We start from the raw sequence: 22,245 nt of genomic DNA on the forward strand, positions 1-22,245 counted from the left end.
TCTGTGACACAGGTATGTTGGACACGCCCACGTCTGATACAGGCATGCCACTTACTGGGTTCCTTGAGCAGTCTTCCCAGACTGTTCTGTGGGGGTAGGAGACCTGCACGTCACACAGGCAGGCTATTTTTGGACTCACGTCTGATTAGCGTCACTATGGAATGGTGTCACCTTGAAACCAAATCACCACAAGAGCACCTCAAAGGGCGTCCAGTTACGCACCCGTACAAAATCGTAGCGAGAGACAGAGACAGAGGAAGAGGGGGCGGGGGGGGGAGGGAGGGCCCGTAATCAGAAGGAATCTGTCTCAGGACAGTCAAAGGGGAAAGAAACCCTACGCATTTCACACAGACCTGAGAACACGGTCACACTGGAGCCTTCAGGGTTTAACAGGGAAGGGAAGAGAGGTTGTGTAAAGTTTCACAGAAACGCCCATCTTTTTACAAGACAGGGGTAAAAAACCGTCTGTTTCCTAGACACTAAAGTCATCAGTAAAATGCCATTGCGATTAGCGATTACAGCTTGCTTTAGGTACGATATGGCATCACGGACCTAATTTCACTGGCGATGTTCAGAGCAAAATTCTCTGGTTGTCGACTGAACGTTTCATTCAGTGACGTTTTCAGTTGAAAATTCTCAGGAATCTGCTGGAGCTCTTAAAATTATATATTTTTTTTACCAGTGCCCAAGGAGTTGAGAGTACGCAGTATTTAAAGTGTGCGTCTGACCCAGATCTGTGAGGTACTACGTGAGCGCTGCCGTCAGCTCAGGCCTTTCCGGCACCAGTCCAGTTCGCTTCAGGGGTCCATTATAAATCTTCTGACCGCACGAAATGACAGAATAACATTGTAGCTGTGAGTGTTTCTGTAGCTCTCCCTCCACAGATCTGGTGATGAGGCATATATATATGTGTGTGTGTGTGTGTGTGTGTGTGTGTGCGTGCGCACGCTCCGTGGTGTAGACCTCCGCACCTCACACACACTAGGCCCATTTGAGTCACTGGCGCCTGGGTCTTTGAGGAAGTCCAGCTGGACACCGCCTGTCTGTGCTGCTCTGTCCGGCGGGCCCTCTCGTTCACGGTTGTGGTCACGGTTGCGGTATCACCGGGACCGTGTGCTTATTCACCACTCAAAACCCCTGCTGTGCGCTTCCACAGGAATTAAGGAGGGAGATGATTGAGCTGGGATTCACACACACACACACGGTCCTCTTAGTGACTGTGCTCAGACCTGAGCTGGGATTCACACACACACGGTCCTCTTAGTGACTGTGCTCAGACCTGAGCTGGGATTCACACACACGGTCCTCTTAGTGACTGTGCTCAGACCTGAGCTGGGATTCACACACACACGGTCCTCTTAGTGACTGTGCTCAGACCTGAGCTGGAATTCACACACACACACGGTCCTCTTAGTGACTGCAGTCAGACCTGAGCTGGGATTCACACACACGGTCCTCTTAGTGACTGTGCTCAGACCTGAGCTGGGATTCACACACACACGGTCCTCTTAGTGACTGTGCTCAGACCTGAGCTGGGATTCACACACACGGTCCTCTTAGTGACTGTGCTCAGACCTGAGCTGAGATTCACACACACACGGTCCTCTTAGTGACTGTGCTCAGACCTGTGCTGAGATTTACACACACGGTCCTCTTAGTGACTGTGCTCAGACCTGAGCTGGGATTCACACACACGGTCCTCTTAGTGACTGTGCTCAGACCTGAGCTGGGATTCACACACGGTCCTCTTAGTGACTGCAGTCAGACCTGAGCTGGGATTCACACACGGTCCTCTTAGTGACTGTGCTCAGACCTGAGCTGGGATTCACACACACGGTCCTCATAGTGACTGTGCTCAGACCTGAGCTGGGATTCACACACACGGTCCTCATAGTGACTGCAGTCAGACCTGAGCTGGGATTCACACACACGGTCCTCATAGTGACTGCAGTCAGACCTGAGCTGGGATTCACACACACGGTCCTCATAGTGACTGCAGTCAGACCTGAGCTGGGATTCACACACACACGGTCCTCATAGTGACTGTGCTCAGACCTGAGCTGGGATTCACACACACGGTCCTCTTAGTGACTGTGCTCAGACCTGAGCTGAGATTCACACACACAGTCCTCTTAGTGACTGTGCTCAGGCCTGAGCTGGGATTCACACACACGGTCCTCTTAGTGACTGTGCTCAGACCTGAGCTGAGATTCACACACACAGTCCTCTTAGTGACTGTGCTCAGGCCTGAGCTGGGATTCACACACACGGTCCTCTTAGTGACTGTGCTCAGACCTGTGCTGAGATTCACACACACTGTCCTCTTAGTGACTGTGCTCAGACCTGAGCTGGGATTCACACACACGGTCCTCTTAGTGACTGTGCTCAGACCTGAGCTGGGATTCACACACACGGTCCTCTTAGTGACTGTGCTCAGGCCTGAGCTGGGATTCACACACACGGTCCTCTTAGTGACTGTGCTCAGACCTGAGCTGGGATTCACACACACACGGTCCTCTTAGTGACTGTGCTCAGACCTGGCTGATCTTATGCACATATGATCCAGTCCAGGTCAGATATAGATCTGATCAGATAATTTTACTAAATCATATTCCATCTGCCTGAAGCTTAAATACCTTACCGGGACATCCTGGTCGATTTTCTGTAATTTGTAGGGTCCTACTCAGGAGTGACATCACAGGTCAGTTGATTTGGACCAATCACAAGCAGCCATTCTTGCATGGCCCCTGCGCTCCACCAATCACAAGCAGCCATTCTTGCATGGCCCCTGCCCTCCACCAATCACAAGCAGCCATTCTTGCATGGCCCCTGCCCTCCACCAATCACAAGCAGCCATTCTTGCATGGCCGCTGCACTTCAGTGAGACTGCACAGTTGTACGCTAATTGCTCTGACACTCGGTTGGTTTTTCTTTCCACGGTCGGCGTCCCGCGAGGCGTGCCCTCGAACCCGGGGAACGAGCTTTGCCCGCGCGCCTAGCTGGCCCCCCCCCCCGGGAGCGGATTATAAACGCCTCTCTGTCCTGCGCCTGATTAAGACCCTCTGAGGAGTTTATTCGCCATGTTGTCACCCGTTCAGCTTCACGCACGTTCTCTGGCCAACTGAGACCGTCTCCCTGATTTTTTTTTTCTTCTGTTCTCTTCCATTCTTTTTTTTTCTTTCTCTGTCTTTTTCGCTTGTGTTAACCTAGCGATAAATGAGAGGCAGATGTGTGGGTGATTTTTTTTTAACCCTGATGTCTAGTGTTCTAGAACTCCACTGCTTTCAACCAGTAGTCATTGTGACATCAGCATTAGAATGTTCAGTTAAGGACATTCTAATCAAATGTTTGTGACCTCACACTGTGATGGGTTCAATGTATTATTGAGCATAATGCAGTTTACTCTGTAATGTATGGGAAATATATATTTTTTTATTGAGCTTCTCTAGAATTGCAGTTCCAGGGGTGCTGGCACCACCACACGTCTCCCACCCTCAGTCCCACCGGACTGACCTGAGTCCAGCCTTCTGAAAACCTTTTTTTGGGGGGGGGGGGAGGGGGGGGGGGGGGTGGCGTGGTGTTTATTTCACTCAGTGGGTGTGGCTCGACCAGACGCGACGCGATTAAAAGGTCTCCATCGGCCTGTAACTTAACTTTGCGAGGGTTTGGATTTCACCTAAAAAAAAGTCAGCCATCGGCCTCAATTTACGATGGCGATGGACCGACCGAAGGCTCCCCCTTACCGCCAGCGGACCCGGCACGGGGCGACATAGCGCCGCGCTTCAGTCCCACACAAATCACACGCGAAGCGCCGCGTTTCAGTCCCACACAAATCACACGCGAAGCGCTGCGTTTCAGTCCCACACAAATCACACGTGAAGCGCTGCGTTTCAGTCCCACACAAATCACACGCAAAGCGCTGCGCTTCAGTCCCACACAAATCACACGTGAAGCGCTGCGTTTCAGTCCCACACAAATCACACGCGAAGCGCTGCGCTTCAGTCCCACACAAATCACACGCGAAGCGCTGCGTTTCAGTCCCACACAAATCACACGCGAAGCGCTGCGTTTCAGTCCCACACAAATCACACGCGAAGCGCCGCGCTTCAGTCCCACACAAATCACACGCGAAGCGCCGCGTTTCAGTCCCACACAAATCACACGCGAAGCGCTGCGCTTCAGTCCCACACAAATCACACTTGAAGCGCTGCGTTTCAGTCCCACACAAATCACACGCGAAGCGCTGCGTTTCAGTCCCACACAAATCACACGCGAAGCGCTGCGTTTCAGTCCCACACAAATCACACGCGATTCCGCGCTGGCTGGAGTGCCTGATGTTCTGCCCGAACAGAAGTGTTAGAAAAACACGTTTTCAATTTTTAAAAAATGTTTTAATTTATGAGGCAGCAATAATGGCCTTCCTCTCCCTTGTCCTCCTGACTGCTCGGGGTTCGACTGGACTGGACTGCAGACTGAAAGCTGGCTCTCACATTGGCGGGAAGATTCGTGTCCTTCTCTCACATCTCCTTCTACGTCTCTCTCAAACCGCTCTGTCCTTCACAGAACTTCACGAGATGAGGGGATTTTAGTATAAGATGCGGGAGAGAGAGAAAGAGTGTGAGAGAGAGTGATAAAAAAGAGAGGGAGAGAGTGAAGAGAGATGGGGCAATGAGGGAGAGATGGTGGAGAGGAGGAATTTCGTTTCGTTTGGTAGCCACTCCTGAGGCACGTGCTCGGGCTCAGAATTAAATTTCGTAGGGCATTTGTAACGTACCTTCCCTTTACACTGGGCCGGCCAGCGGGGGATGGGCTCCCCCTCTGTACCCGGGTTCCTCACCAGGTTTCTTCTCCATCAGGGAGTTTTTTATCGCCACCGTTTGAGGGATTTTATTTATTTATTTATGTATTTATTTTTTATTATTTACCTCCAGCTTGCTTTTTGGGGTTTCAGGCCCAGTTACTCTGTGAAGCGTGGCTCTGTGCCAGCGGCTCTGTCTGCAGAAGGCGCTGCGCAAACCGAAAGTGATTTGATTGAATTTAAATAAATTAGTGAGCGAGTGCTTATGGTGAAACTGCACCCCTCCCCTCCCCCCCCCCCCCCACCCCCTCCAGGTCTTCAGTCTCCTTTACGGTAACAGCACAGAGCTTCTGTTACAGCTCTATTCTTAGCATAAACCACGGCCAGTCCAGTAATATTTTTAAAGATTATTATAATATTTAGCAACGCTTGTTTCCCCCTCCTGGCAGCGGTCCAAGCGTTTCCCCCTCCCTCTCTCCCTCCCTCTCTCTCTCCCTCTCTCCTCTCCTTCTCAGCAGCGGTCTCTGGCTGTAAAATAACAGACCTGTCGGCCAGCGGTAATGTGCAGTCTAAACAGAGCAGACGCTGGGTGACATTATTAAAAAAAGCTCACATGCGCTCGCTCGCTCTCTCACTCAAGGCACTCATTCTCTCTCTCTCTCCCACTCCTGCTCTCTTTTTCTCCCTCTCGTTCTCTCTATCTCTGTCTCAGTCTAATTGCTGTTATCCGCCTCTCCCTCTCCCTCTCTCTTCTTCTCTCCCCCTCTTCTCTCTCATGTTCTCTCTCATTCTCTCAGTCCTTCTGTCACATTCTCACTCTCTCTCTCTTGCTCTCTCTTTTTCTCCCTCTCATTCTCTCTATCTCTGTCTCAGTCTGATAGCTGTTATCTCTCTCTCAATCCCCCCCTCTCTCTCTCTCTCTCTCTCCATGTCCTGTGTGTGTGCAGACAGGTCTCAGTCCTGGCTATCAGCAGTAGTAACAGGCTGGGGATGGTTCTGGGTTTGGAGCGCTGCAGTGCTTGTGTTGGCCCGTGACGGACCGCACAGTGCAAGGAGGGGTGGGGGGTGGGGGGTTTGGGGTTGGGGGTGGGGGGCATGTTCCTGAGAGAAAGAGAGGGATGGAGAGGCTGCTACTGGGATGGAGGGGCAGACAGACAGACAGGCAGGAAAAGAGCGACAAAGAGAAAAAGAAAAACAGAATATGAAAAAGAAATATGGAGAGAGAGAGAAAAACCAAGAAAGAGAACAAGCGAGATGTAGAAAAAAATGAGAGTAGTAATGCTGTGTTAAATTTTGGCAATATTAAAGTCTGTAATTCATGCTAATCAAGCAAGTGCAAATGAGCTGAGAGAGATAGAGATAAAGAGGGAGAGAGACAGAGAAAGAGGGAAAGGGGGAGAGACAGAGAGAGAGGGAGAGGGAGAGAGAGAGAGAGGGAAAGGGGGAGAGACAGAGAAAGAGGGAGAAGGAGACATTCTCACAGGTTTTGATCACAGCCTCTGAAACAAGGCTTACGAGAACTGGGAACACCAGTGCATCCTGGGATAGCTCCATGATGGAGAAGTCCCTCTCCGAGTTCCGTCACCACGGCAACCGAGAAGATTCAAACAAACAAACAAAAACAAAAAAAAAAATGTAAAAAACTTTAAAGAAACGGGAATGGGCCAAGCGACGTCTGTGGGCGCTGTGGTGAATGCGTAGTGACAGGGATAATCCTGTGAGCCACGTGCACAGCATTCTGGGATACTGTGGGTACAGAGCGCCAGACCAAAAAAAAAAAAAAAAAAACCCATCTGAAAAAAAGAAGGAAATAGTCCATACATTTTAAGGCATGCACAGGGGAGGTTATAAAGGTGGGCTTGTGCTTCCTAAAACAGGATGATCTTGGCCAAAAGCAATCTTCAGGAGCCCGGTGAATGTTTTCATTGTTTTTTCTTCTGCTGAGCCGCAGTTGAGTTTGTCTTGCTTCCCGGCCAGCGGCTCGCGCTCCTGAGGCTGGCGAGAGAGAGAGCCGCTCTGCGGCACACACCTTCACCCGCGGACTGGACCTCCACCCGCGGACTGGACACAGACACGGCCCGCAGACCGGACCTCCACCCGCGGACCGGACCTCCACCCTCGGACCGGGCCCAGACACGGCCCGCGGACCGGACCTCCACCCGCGGACCGGACCTCCACCCTCGGACCGGACCTCCACCCTCGGACCGGGCCCAGACACGGCCCGCAGACCAGACCTCCACCCACGGACCGGACCTCCACCCTCGGACCGGGCCCAGACACGGCCCGCAGACCAGACCTCCACCCACGGACCGGACCTCCACCCACAGACCCTGCCCCGAACACACAGCCCACAGACTGGACCTCCACCCACAGACCCTGCCCCAAACGCTCAGCCCACAGAGTGGACCTCCACCCACAGACCCTGCCCCAAACGCTCAGCCCACAGACCACCACCCACAGACCCTGCCCCAAACTCTCAGCACACAGACCTCCACCCACAGACCCTGCCCCGAGCACACAGCCCAGAGACCTCCACCCACAGACCCTGCCCCAAACGCTCAGCCCACAGACCTCCACCCACAGACCCTGCCCCGAGCACACAGCCCAGAGACCTCCACCCACAGACCCTGCCCCGAACACACAGCACACAGACCTCCACCCACAGACCCTGCCCCAAACGCTCAACCCACAGACTGAACCTCCACCCACAGACCCTGCCCCAAACGCTCAGCCCACAGACCTCCACCCACAGACCCTGCCCCGAGCACACAGCACACAGACCTCCACCCACAGACCCTGCCCCGAACGCTCAGCCCACAGACCTCCACCCACAGACCCTGCCCCTGAACACACAGCCCACAGACCTCCACCCACAGACCCTGCCCCAAACGCTCAGCCCACAGACCTCCACCCACAGACCCTGCCCCGAGCACACAGCCCAGAGACCTCCACCCACAGACCCTTCCCCTGAACACACAGCCCACAGACCTCCACCCACAGACCCTGCCCCGAACACACAGCACACAGACCTCCACCCACAGACCCTGCCCCGAACACACAGCACACAGACCTCCACCCACAGACCCTGCCCCGAGCACACAGCCCACAGACCTCCACCCACAGACCCTGCCCCAAACGCTCAACCCACAGACTGAACCTCCACCCACAGACCCTGCCCCAAACGCTCAGCCCACAAACCTCCACCCACAGACCCTGCCCCAAATGCTCAGCCCACAGACCTCCACCCACAGACCCTGCCCCAAACGCTCAGACCACAGACCACCACCCACAGACCCTGCCCCAAACTCTCAGCACACAGACCTCCACCCACAGACCCTGCCCCAAACGCTCAGCCCACAGACCTCCACCCACAGACCGTGCCCCAAACGCTCAGCACACAGACCTCCACCCACAGAGAGGTAATAAACAGCTCCTCACAGCCAGTGCTGGCCTGACCAAAAAAAGTTCACAAGCATTCGCTGAACCTCCAGAATGATTCCTTCTGGTGGCTTGAACATGTACCCTAAGTGCTTATAAACTGTTTTAAAAAAACAGAGGAAGCATATATGTATTAATTATAAGTATTATATTATATTACATTTATTTAGGAGATGCTCTTATTCAGAGAAACTTACAATGTTAGCGAACATAAGTCCGCCTGAGGTGTGCGAATAGCAGTGCCAGACCTGACTAATGGCATTCCCAGACCAGTGAGTGAAGGTGGAACATCATTAAAACACTACATGTTTAATAATAATAAAAATTAAGCGAACAGAAGTTTAACGTGCAAACGGAGATTTATAATGAAGAGATTTTGGCCTTTGGGTGAAACTGTATGCACACCCCTCAGGACGTGTACCGCTGATGGATGTGTGCTTTTCACTGTGTGACACAGGCCTTGAGTGCCCGTGCATCGTTAGGGAGGCTGAAACAGAAACAGACAGCTCACCGCCCTGGCTTCTGAGCCACAAGCGCCGTCTACACAAAGCCAGCAAATATGAAAGGGTTTACTTTGGGTTACTTTGATGTAATTCTCTCTTCTGCCAAATAATAACAATAAATGATAAATGATCCTAAATAATGATGATGATGATGATGATGATGATGATGAAGATAATAATAATAATAATACATTTTCCATTTCACTTTAGTACATTACTGCAAATAAATGTACTGCACACACCAAAGTATACTACAGCAGTACAACAAGCTGTGTCTGTATGTGTGTGTGAGTGTGTGTGTACATGTGTGTCTTCCCCTCTATAGCTGGGTTCCTTTTGAGATTTCTTCCCAATGGGGAGTTTTTTTCTTGCCGCTCTTTGAGGGTTTTCTCCCCACTGGGAGTTTTTTTACATTATGTACCTGCTATTTTGGGGTTCAGGCCTGGTGTTTGCTCTTTTTGCTCTGTCTCTTGCCTTGCTACTCTGTGTCTTTGTGACAGTTCTCTGTAAAAGGTTTTCTGTAAAAAGAAATAAAATTGAATTGAAAGTGCATGTGTGTGTTTGTGTGTGAGTGTGTGTGTATGTGTGTGTGTGCGCGTGTGTGCATGTGTGTATGTGTGTGTTTGTGTGTGAGTGTGTGTGTGTGTATGTGTGTGTGCGCGCGTGTGTGCATGTGTGTATGTGTGTGTGTGCGCGCGTGTGTGCATGTGTGTATGTGTGTGTGTGCGCACGTGTGTGCATGTGTGTATGTGTGTGTGTGCGCGCGTGTGTGCATGTGTGTATGTGTGTGTGTGCGCGCGTGTGTGCATGTGTGTATGTGTGTGTGTGCGCGCGTGTGTGCATGTGTGTTTGTGTGTGAGTGTGTGTGTGTGTATGTGTGTGTGTGCGTGCGTGTGTGCATGTGTGTATGTGTGTGTGTGCGCGCGTGTGTGCATGTGTGTATGTGTGTGTGTGCGCGCGTGTGTGCATGTGTGTATGTGTGTGTTTGTGTGTGAGTGTGTGCGCACGTGTGTGTATGTGTGTATGTGTGTGTTTGTGTGTGAGTGTGTGTGTGTGTATGTGTGTGTGCGCGCGTGTGTGCATGTGTGTTTGTGTGTGTTTGTGTGTGAGTGTGTGCGCACGTGTGTGTATGTGTGTATGTGTGTGTGCGCGCGTGTGTGTATGTGTGTATGTGTGTGTGCGCGCGTGTGTGCATGTGTGTATGTGTGTGTTTGTGTGTGAGTGTGTGTGTGTATGTGTTTGGTTTCCCTTCCTGAGCGGTGAGTGTGTAGAGCTTGCAGTCGCTGAGTGAGGAATCCCGCCTGCTGCACACGGTGCGTCTGCACACGCGCAGGTGCGGGCGAGCGCAGACGCACGTGCCTGAGCCCGTCACGCTGATTCATTGTGCTCTGAGTTCTGGGCCGAGCGCGGCCGTAAAGGGGTCTCAGAAGGCCGGGGTGTGTGGCAGCGCGAGCGTGCGCCCCCCCCCCCCCCCGGTCCCTCACTCCGCTCTCTTAAGTGTGTAATTAGGAGAAAGCCCACAGGGCCTATCAGCGCTAAACCCGCCTGCCGCCATTTACATCCCCCCCATCCCCCCCGTCCCCCCCCCCCACCCCGAGCCGAAAATGTCTTCAGCAGCCCCCACCGAGGCTGCTAATCCTCATCACCTCCGACTGATGAAGGGGTGATTTATGGCCCTCTCTCTCTCTCTCTCTGTCTCTCTCTCTCACACTCTCGCTCCCTCTCTTTCTCCCTCTCTCTTCCCCCCTTTCTCTTTTCCTCTCTCTTGCTCCCTGTCTCCCCCCACTCCCTCCCTCTCCTCATGGCGAGCGCTGCTGCTTATCCAATCAGCCCGGAGCAGCTGACCGTCTCCGTGTTTGCACCTCGTTTTTGGGGTGAAAGGTCAAAGCCAGCCCCGTCTGGGTATGAGCAAGTGTGCCTGCTGTCTGAGGGCTCTGCCACTGGCTGCAGAGCGAGGGGGATTTATACATTCATACAGCTGCTCATATGTACTGAAGCGATGCAGGCTAAGTAGCCTATGTACTGTGTCCTGTTCGGGGAATCGAACCCACAACCTTCAGGTGACAAGTCCAGTTCCTTACCCATTATGCTACACTGCTCCCCCCCTCTCCCCCCCTCCTACCTGCTGCCTGTGGAATGACGCGGGGATGTGGAGACAGACAGAGCAGCTCCTCCGCCGTGACCTCAGGGTCTCCCCCCCCTGCTGTAGTAACGGCTGCCACCGACCCGCGAAACGTTCTCCCCCTCTGACCGCGGCCGCCGCCACGCCCCTCCTCTCAGAACGGCCGCGCAGCGACGCCTCCGCTGAGGTCATCGCTCAGGCCTACGCGGATCTCGCCTCGCACGTCGCCTCCTGCTCGTTTACATTGCAGCCCCGCTCCCTCCCGCGCGTTACCGTGGAAACATGCAACCGCGCAGTTTCGCGCTTGAGCGTTCCGCCGGGAAACGACGGCTCTGACCGCTAACCGGCTGAGACGGCCAATCCGGTCACGGTCAACAACTAAAAAAAACCAAAAAAAAACAAACACAGCCGTGACAAAAAAGAAGCCGTAATTTTTCCTGTTTGTGTTTTTCACACCGCTGTGGCGTCTCCTGGCTTCTGGCTCTCTGCAGAGCTCCCCTTCCCCCGATAAATCCCCCGGTGCTGCTCTGATCTTCAGCTCAAACTCTCTGCAGAGCTCCCCTTCCCCCGATAAATCCCCCGGTGCTGCTCTGATCTTCAGCTCAAACCCGGCAAACCAAGTGAGAAAGGAAGGGAGAAAACGGTTGTGGGCTGGGTGGGGGGGGGGGGGGGGGGGGGGGGGGGGGGGGGGGTTAAAAACTGTGAAAATAAACATGATAAACGAAGTTAGACGCGGTGTGAAATGGCAGAGCGCAATTCAAAACAAACTCGGGGTCTTTCCAATTCCATGGAAATTGTAAATAAAATTAAAATGAGACCGGACAAGGGTTGATGTGTACACATGAATGTCCTCATTGTCGTGTGTATGTACAGGATCAGGAAATAGGAGACTCTGTGAGACCTGTTGCTGACGATGGTTGTGAGGGATGCTGGGAGTTGTGGGTAATTTAGAGAAGTGATACAGCCCTACAGGGTTCTAGGATGAAGAGCTCCTTTGTCTGAAAATCCATACCTCTGCAGTTATAACACCCATCTCAACATCCACCCACCCCAACCTCCATCCACCCGAATTATAACACCCATCCCAACCTCCACCCACCCCAACCTCCATCCACCTGAGCTATAACAGCCATCTCAACCTCCACCCACCCCAACCTCCATCCACCTGAGCTATAACACCCATCCCAACCTCCATCCACCCGAGCTATAACACCCATCCCAACCTCCATCCACCCGAGCTATAACACCCATCCCAACCTCCACCCACCCCAACCTCCATCCACCCGAGCTATAAAACCCATCCCAACCTCCATCCACCTGAGCTATAACAGCCATCCCAACCTCCACCCACCCCAACCTCCATCCACCCGAGCTATAACACCCATCCCAACCTCCATCCACCTGAGCTATAACACCCATCTCAACCTCCACCCACCCCAACCTCCATCCACTGGCAGTCATTTGACTGAACTGAAATATGTTCACAGTGTGTGTTATTTCACTCTATTTTTCGGCATTTCCGTTTCCAAAGGGGACTAATGAACTGAGCGAAAGGACAGTTAGGGTGACGGGCGCAGGGCTGCTGTCTCCGATGCGTGTTTATTTTGTCTGAAAGCGACACCAGTTCCTCAACTCAAAAAACAGAACTCCACAGAGAGCGGGCAGAAGACGTTGTTTTTTCCCATAACGGCAACGCCTTTTTCCTCATTTTAGAAACAAAATAATTAAAAATGAATCGATTGAGCGCACAGGCACGAGGAATGGTGGTGGGGGGGGGGGGGGTTTGAGAGAGGAAGCACCGTGGCGACTGTGGCTAATCCTCCCCGACCAATCAGGCGAGGCCCAGAAAGCGTGCCGCCGGTGCTTGAGCCGGGCCTGCACTTCCTCGTCCGCGGGGCCTTACCTGGGGACAGGTGAGTCGAGCCGCAGGGGAATTCCTCCGGGCCTCGGATGCCGCCGCCCGCACGCCCAGGTGGGTACCTTGGCGTGGCTCTCTCGCTCGCTTCCCCAGGTGTGCTCGGAAGCCTACCTGGCCGTCCAGGTGGCAGATAACGCGGGTATTCATCAGAGAGGCGGGGCAGGCTGAAACCTCAACTCTCAGCTGCTCCCACTTCCTCATTCGAGAGACCGCCATGCAAATCTTACTCTTGTTTATCTGTCTCTCTGATACCAGGCTGGCCCCTTTCAGGTACGGACTCTATTCTGCTGAGGAGACCTGTCCAAAGGGTGGCTCGTTTCAAAATGGTATACAATAACAAACATTGATGATGCGAAATACTGTATAAAAAAAACCAACAACATCCCAGTCGTTAAAAAAAATCAGCGTCAGCTTCTGAATGCTTGGTATACAAATTCCTTCAGTGAAATCGGATGCAGAACGTGAAGAGGATGTTTCCCGAGCATTCTGAAGCGAACGCTGTTCATTTTATTTTTAAATGAGTGGCTTCAAACTAAAAAAAAAAAGAAATTCCTTATCTTTTACTGACAATTAACTTTCAACTATTCTTTATTTTGTGTCCTTCTGTTTTCTTCACAGACACAGTTTGTCTGTAGTCAGTGCTGAGCAGAAAACTGTAACTTAATGTAACTGTAAGCTACTTTTCTTGTATTTTCTTGTATTTTATACATTTTATTCAATTTGCTCTCAAGTGACCAGAGAGAAAATTTCACAAACCTCCAACGTTAGATTATCAGTGATTCGCTGGCATGGGCCAACCAAGATTCACAGCGGGTTTTGATTGGTTAATAGAGTGACTGACAGTCACAAAGGGGGGTTGTTCAAAGATCACAATTTCAAGGTGAAAAATACCTGAAAAAAAAAATCGCTTCCAGTAATAATTTATGAATAAAGATCCCTTTATTCACTAAAGCAAACACAACCAGAGAGCTAGCTACTGGCAGGGACACGGCAGCTGTCGTTTAACTTCAGAAATAAACGTTTCGCCCGTTTGAGCTTGCGCGGTTGGGTGAAAAACTACGATCGAAAGCAAGCGTGCGTCGGTCAGTCCTGATTCCTACGCCAGAGCCACCGGATCGGCCACAACTTTTAAACTGGGGTTCTACTTTTCCGCAGACACATCTCAAACAAATAATTTAACAAACGGTTTTTAGATGACTGAGAATGACTAGCAGTTTTGGTTACGCCTGGATAAAGGTGGTAGCACACAGTGACTTTTCTGATTATTATATCAGTGAAATCACCCCCCCCCCCCCTCTGCGTGATTAAAAGGCTGCAGTTTCTCTGAGAGTGTAATGACTTTAATTAAACCGCACCCTCGTTAAGTCAGAGAAATTACTCCTGATTTTCAGCAATTATTCAGCTCGGAAAGAAACAAGGGATACCGTATGTGGGTTGTGTACATTTATATACTGTGTGTGTGTGTGTGTGTGCACGCGCGCATGAATGTGTATGTTAGTGTATGTGTATGCTTTGGAAATATTTGCATCATTTTATTTTGATTAATTGTTGAATGACGCGGGTATCAGGGTGCATTTACTCTGAATGGAAATGGGATTTGCAGATATATATGTTTTTTGAATATTCTATGAATTTTTTTGAAAATATGTCAGTTTATGAAATTGACATAATTAATGTACATTTTGCATTAGATTATGTTGGAGAGATGCAAGGGCTTATTTCAAGTAAAATGTGACAGCAAGCAAGCAGCTTTCGTAGTCCAATCAGTACCAGCTCTTCTTGTAACACAGACCTGAATTATTTTCAACCCCTGCTTCTATAAATGTACCCCCCCTTCAGAAGGAAATTAATTTTCTTTCTCCTGGATCGAGTAGAGGTGAGGGTGGATTTTTTTGGGGGGGGGGGGCGGGGGGGTGAAGGAGGAAAAGAAACTGCACAGAAGTAGACGTTTAGACAAATTCATAAAAAGAGACAGAATTATAAACAGGGAACTGACACAGTCAGCCTTGGAATGATTAATTTCTGCTATCGCACCGTTTCCTAAAAACTGCAAGCCTGCTTATTTCTTCGTAGCTATTATGTTATATTTATTTTCCTTTTCCTTTCTGAACCTGCCCAATTGTTCTTGGATTCAGACAGTTAAAATTGCAGCAGAGTGGAGATTTAGAGAAAGAAAGAGAGAGAGAGAGAGAAAGAGAGAGTTCTAAGTTTCAGAAAGAAAATATTTTTTCAATATTTGAATTGAATTGAATTGACAGAGAGAGAGAGAGAGAGAGAGACAGACAGAAAGTTAGCTTGAGAGACAGAGAGAACAAGAGAGACACCGTGAGAGAAAAGTAAAGACAGAGAGGGGAAGAGACTGAGAGAGAGAGAGAGTGAATGACTTCAAAAAAGCATTTGATTCAATCTGGCACGAGGGCCTATATTATAAAATCCTACAAAGTGGTGTAGGGGGTAAAGTGTATGACATAATTAAATCAATATATGTAAAAAACAAGTGCGGAATAAAACTTGGCAAAAAAAGAACTGATTTCTTCACGCAGGGGCGTGGGGTGAGGCAGGGCTGCAGTTTGAGTCCAACATTGTTCAATATATATATCAATGAATTAGCGGTGTTACTGGAACAATCTTCAGCTCCTGGCCTCACCCTAAACAACACAGACGTTAAATTCTTGCTCTACGCAGATGACCTGGTCCTGCTGTCACCCACTAAACAAGGATTACAGCAGAACCTGGATCTGCTAGAGCAATACTGTCAGAACTGGGCACTGACAGTAAATTTGAAAAAGACAAAGATTATGATCTTCCAAAAAAAGCCCAGATCTCAGGAAAACAGATACCTCTTTACTCTAGGAAACACCGTCCTAGAACACACACTAAGCTATGATTACCTAGGACTAAAAATCAGTGCGTCAGGGAGCTTTGGCCTAGCAGTGAATGCATTAAAAGAAAAAGCCCGCAGGGCTTTTTATGCGATTAAAAGGAGATTCCATACAATAAATATTCCCATTAGAATCTGGTTAAAAATCTTTGACTGTGTCATCCAGCCTATCATGCTGTATGGAAGCGAAATATGGGGTCCACTCAGTCAGCAAGACTACACCAAGTGGGAGTAACATCCAGCTGAAACCCTGCATGCAGAATTCTGTAAAAACATACTAAAAGTACATAGAAATGCCCCTAACAATGCATGCAGGGCTGAATTAGGCAGATTTCCGACTCTCATTCAAATTCAAAAAAGGGCATTAAACTTTATTGAACATCTGAAAATGAGTCCAACAGACTCCTTACAATTCTTGGCACTCCAAACCCAAGAGCTCAGCCCAGGAAAGTATCCCCTCAGTCAGCTGGTTCTGAACCTCTCTAGACTAACATTAACACATACTAATGCAAACCAGCTTCAGACCAGCACTGCTTCACAACAGCCCATTACAGTCAACCAAATTATAAAACACATCAAAAACTCCTATCTGGACCACTGGAACAAAGAAACACAATCCCAAAATAAACTGAATTGTTATCGGGCCCTAAATAGAAAATACACACAGGCAGAGTATCTCTTCTCTGTCAGAGATACAAAGCAGAGACGGATCCTGATCAAGTACCGGCTCAGTGACCACACGCTTGCAATTGAAATAGGCAGATACAAAAACTCATGGGTACCAAAAGAAGAGCGAATATGTGGTCACTGTAAGACAGGAGAGGTGGAAACAGAGATGCACTTCCTCCTTACTTGCACAAAATATTTACAAATTAGAAAAAAATATTTCCAAAAATTATCCCAAATTATAAATAATTTTAATTACAAATCAAAAGAAGAAAAATGTGCAATTCTTTTAGGGGAAGGATCAACAGCCCCAATTGCAGCACAGTTCATTTCAGCCTGCCATAACCTGAGGGACAGTGAGTGACCACCCACCCCATATAAACATTGTACATACTTATTGATTTACTTCTGTTGCTGTTATTGTATATGCTGTTATTTGTATATATTGTTACATTTATCATTATTATTTTAATATTACTCTTATTTTACATATTATATATGTATGCTTTGGCAATAAGTATGTCTGTATTTCATGCCAATAAAGCAATTTAAATTGGGGGGCAGAGACAGAGAGAGAGAGAGAGAGAGGGGGGGGGCAGAGACAGAGAGAGAGAGAGAGAGGGGGGCAGAGACAGAGAGAGAGAGAGAGAGGGGGGGCAGAGACAGAGAGAGAGAGAGAGAGGGGGGCAGAGACAGAGAGAGAGAGAGAGAGGGGGGCAGAGAGAGAGAGAGGGGGGCAGAGACAGAGAGAGACAGAGAGAGAGATATTCTGCCAGGCTGTGGGGTGGAGGGATGCTCACGGTGAGTGATATGAAAGTCAGGCTCACAGCAGACGGAGGGTTAGGGTTGGGGTTGGGGTTGGGGTTGGGGTTGGGGTTGGGTTAGGGTTAGGGTTAGGGTTAGGAGGATGAGCTGCAGGCCAGGCCATAACCCCCGAGCAGCCCAACGTTGGTCAGAGCACTTTCGGGGTCCCGTGGGAAAGCGGGGGGGGGGGGGAGGGAGGAGGATTGGGGAGTTCGGCTGGGGGTCCTGAGAAGGGGTAGAGCAACCCTGCACCTGAGAACATCTGCAGGAGTGAACAGGCCCCTCCACCCTCATATGCTGTGATCTGCCCGCCTTCCTATTCGTGAATAAATCTCACCTGAGTCTCTGTTTCTCAGCCCAGAGAGACCAAGCAGTCCACCTGAATTTCACAGTTCTGACCAGAAACGAGTATAGTTGCTCTTTGTAGATTTTTCAAGAACATCTATACCTTTTCTACAGAGCTCAGAAGAATCCTTATAGAAATGGAATATATTGTGTATATTTCAGGTAAAGACAATGATCAATATATTCAATATATTTCACGGCAGTGTATATATAGAAACATGTACATTCTGAATATCTGAAAGCAGCATTAATTCCATGTTTCATATGTCCATATATTGTAAATATTTAGAATATGTATTGTTTTGACATGTTCTGGTATATTACCTGCTTGTAAGAGTAAACGTAGTACTGTAAATGCGGTCTGAATTCAGTCTTGACACAGTATACAGGAAGAATGCGACGATGCTTAACTTATACTTTTATTTTGAAAAGGAATTTTGGGATCTACCCCCCACCCCCAGCCATCCCATCCACCCCCCCAGCTTGAGAAGTCCTGCTCTAGACCCCCATTTGTGGGTGTTACAGAGAAGAGAGGTGGCATACACTTTCACCCAAAATATTCAGAACACCCCCCCCCTCCTCTTAGACCCCTCCAAATGGTTTCCCCCCCCAAAATGGTTTGCGTTTTTTACAATAAGACTCTCCAAATGGTTTATTGTAAAAATGCCGAGGAATCCGACATTTCTGTTAAAACTGAAAGGCAAAACCGTAAAGCTCGCACTACACTGTCATGAGCAATAACACCCTCGCCAGCCCCAATGAGCACTGACCCTGACACGGGTTATTTTAACCACACGCCTAAAATATGTCATTCATAAATGAATATTATACATTATGTGTAATTTTTATATATATGAAAAAAATGTAGGGTCCTTAAAGGGGAAATATTTTTCCATTTCGCTGAAGACCCCATGAGACTCATTTTGAGGACCTTTGCTCTGCACCACCGTACAGTATAAATTGCAAGTAATACTTTGGGGGTGTTGTGGAGGGGTGGGGGGGGGGGGGGGTACAGCACTGGGCAGGTGTGCCGACAGCAACCTTTCACCTCTGAGGGTTCGGATTTTTAGCAAAATATTTTAAATCCCCCACCCCCGCCCCCACCCCTGCAGGGTTTGTTATCGGAATGGCCAGGAATTGGCAGTTTTTTTTTTTTAAAGAACTGAAACGGAGCGAGCGTTTGCCAGCGGGGGGGGGGGGGGGAGTGGGTGGGGGGGGGGGGGGGTCGGCGGGCGGGAATTCTCCCAGTCTCGCCGCGTAAAGGTGCGAGGGGTGAGGTGGCGGCTTGCCTGGCGGGTTTGTAAAAGCGCGGTGTCACCTCTGTCTCACGGGAAGCGACAGTGTATGTGTGTGTGTGGAGGGTGGGGGTGGGGGGGTGGGGGGGGGGGTGCTACTGTATTATTTACACTGGGCCGCAGCGTCTGCACTGTAGCCGCAAGAAGAGGAACTCTATTCAAAATGGCCATTATGTGAAACTGCGTTGTTGACACACAAATCTCTCTCACACACACACACAAACACACACCATCTCTCTCGCACACACACACACACAAACACACACCATCCCTCTCTCCCATACAAACCAACACACACACGCACATTTGAGAAATATCTTCTCAGAACAAATAGAAACACATTATGTTTCTCATTTAAATTATGATCATAAATCCTCACATAGCAAACCCCAAAGGGCTCTGGCCAACCTGATGAAAACTCCATCTGACTGGTATTGAGACAGCTCACCCAGAGCAACCAATCATATGCCTTTCCACTGATCACAACGAGCTCAGAACATCCAATCATATGCCTTTCCACTGATCACAATGAGCTCAGAACATCCAATCATATGCCTTTCCACTGATCACAACGAGCTCAGAAAAACCAATCATATGGCATTCCACTGATCGAGACCAGCTCAGAGCAGCCAATCATATGGCATTCCACTGATCTAGACCAGCTCAGAGCAACCAATCATACGGCATTCCACTGATCGAGACCAGCTCAGAGCAGCCAATCACGCCATTCCAGCGCTGAGAACCTTTTCAGAAGGACCCAACCAAACAGCCACATTAGGTGTACTGTTCGTCTTTACACCCTCAAAACTCAGGACCGTTGACCCTCCCCCATGATATACTCGCTTACTTTAATTCCCACTACCCCCCCCCCCCCCCCCCCCCCCCCCGCGAGAGCTTAGGGACACTGAGCCGTATTCAGCCTCCCCCAGCGTGAGACTCAAGCTTGTGTGAGTACCTGCTTACGTGTTTCCCCAAGAACGCGTTCACAAAAACATTCTCTGCCATTCGCTAACAGGGAGCGGGAGGGGTCGTCACATGGCGTAAACAAAAAAAAACATCGGCCCCCGTCTGAGATTCGCGGAATTAAAGCCAGTTCCAGGGGAACGCCGATGGATGTGGTAAATACTGCGTCGCCTCTGGGGTCCCCCGGAGATCGCCCGCCACACCGGGTCCCGATACAAACCAAACATGGAGAGAAACGCCTGCCTGTTTATTGCCACTCAGAGGCAAAGATAATGCGTTTCGTTTTTTTATTTACGTTTCCTGAAAAAATGGCTTGGAAAGTGGAAGAGCTGCTTGTTTTTGTTTTTTTTTGCAATCAGTGTGCAAACGCACACACACACATACGCACACGCACATACACACACACACACATGCACACACACACACACACCTACACGCACACACACATACACACACACACACCCCTTGGCAGAGTTTCTGGATTGGGGAAGTCAGCCCGCTGCAGCGATCTCCAAAAGTCCCTTTATTGCAGCCTTTGGCACCAGCACAAAAGATCAACGTTTGTGCCTTTTTCTTTTTCCCCCTTTCAGTCCACAACCTTGTGTCTCCAGAGGATAAACAAAAAAGGCCAGACTTTTGGAAAAGCAATATCAGAAAAACCTAAACTTTTCACTGCGCAATAAAACATCAGTCATCTCTTATTTTTTCAGGATATGTTTACTCCACTCCCATAATGTCGTTTATACCTCGGGGGGGGGGGGGGGGGGGGGAGGAGAGGGGGGCTTGTTGGAAAAGTGCTCCCTGTGTACATCAGTGTGTTGAAACACGCTTAGTCTTCAGGGGCCCAGAGTATACAAAAGACCCACTGCACACACACGCACACACACACACACACACACACTCACACACACTCGCACACACACACACACACACACACACACACACACACACACACACACACTCGCACACACACACAGTGAGACTTGCACAACCACAGGAAATGTGGTTGAGGACAGGTGAGTGCCTCAGGCAGGTGATGTCTGCTGAGATCTAAGCAGCAGTCATATCTCCCTCTAATCTTCCTGTAGCATTCCACAAGCCTGTTCAGAGGGCCCATCGCAGACGTCTGATTGGCCCTAAAGAAGGCTCTCGGCCTCTGATTGGTCCATGGGAGAATGACTGACAGGCCTGTGGGTGAAAGCTCAGACTGTGTCTAGACACCAGTGACTGCCACTGTCCTCAGAAACACTAATGATGGTCTGGCTTGCTATGCTGCCTTCTTCAATTGCATACTGTCGTATTGTCATATTGAAAGAATAACTTTATTTTTCCTTGAAAGAATTTCAGAAAAAAAATCCACATATTTTCTATTCTGCAGCACCACAGATGTACAGTCAGATTATAAAGAATTACCTATCATACATATAATCCTACATATTGTATATAATAATAATTATATTATATACAGTATAATATGTATACTTTAATGTACAATTGGTAGTTTCACTGTACCTGGCTTGTATACCTGTCGTGCTGTAGAGATGCATCAGCATACAATCCATTTCCCTAACAAAGCCAGCTCACCAACCGTCTGAATTTCTTCACCTCATCTTAATACTAGACTGTGGGTGCGTATCTTATACCCAAAAGCATTGCTTGATGTTAAAATACAAAATAAAATACGGTCTTTTCTCCTCCCCTCAGTAACAGCACAGTTTACACAGGTAATAGCGCGCAGGTAACACAGCACACAGGTAACACAGTGTGCGGTTTTTTCTGTGCTGAATGTGTTTCCCACAACGCTGAACCATAAACAGTTCCCTTTCTTCACTTCATTCCGGGGTTCTCACAGACACGCAGAATTTGTCGCTCGTTAAACCCGCGGGCTAAGGAGACGGAACGCTAATCGCTTTGCTCTTTTCCTGATGAGTGGAAAATCTGGGCTTCGACGTCTTGCCTTTGCGAGACGAGAGCAGGAAAAAAAAAAAAAAAAAAACGTGGAAAACTTTTGGCCTTTCTCCATCACTGTGACTCAAGACAAATTATGTTGTTATGCTCTTTTCTGATGATGGACGAGTACAGGGTGCATGAACAAAACGCAGTATTCCTGTGATGTGTGTGTGTGCGTGTGTATGTGCATGCTCCTGTATGTGTGTGTGTGTGTGTGTGTGTGTGTGTGTAGTGGTGAAGGGTGGCAGTCTTCATCTTTCAGTGTTACTCAGTGAAGTCTGATGATAATAAAAACATTTTCACCTATCAAATATCAAATAAATAATAGTTATTAGTATAATTACACAGGATATACTAATGACTAATAGCTTTACAGTGACACCTGTACTTCAGGATTTCCAATTGGTGTGTCAGGTGTTTGCCCCCCCCCACACACCCACACACACACACACACACACACACACTACAGGTTAATTACCCCTCATCACAGCAGAGCGCTCTCAGTCTGATAAAAGCGTACGGCTTTGTGTGCTGATCAAAGTGAAACGCGGCAGTGCTGTAA

Source organism: Anguilla anguilla, chromosome 2, assembly GCF_013347855.1.
Source record: "Anguilla anguilla isolate fAngAng1 chromosome 2, fAngAng1.pri, whole genome shotgun sequence".
NCBI lineage: Eukaryota > Metazoa > Chordata > Actinopteri > Anguilliformes > Anguillidae > Anguilla > Anguilla anguilla.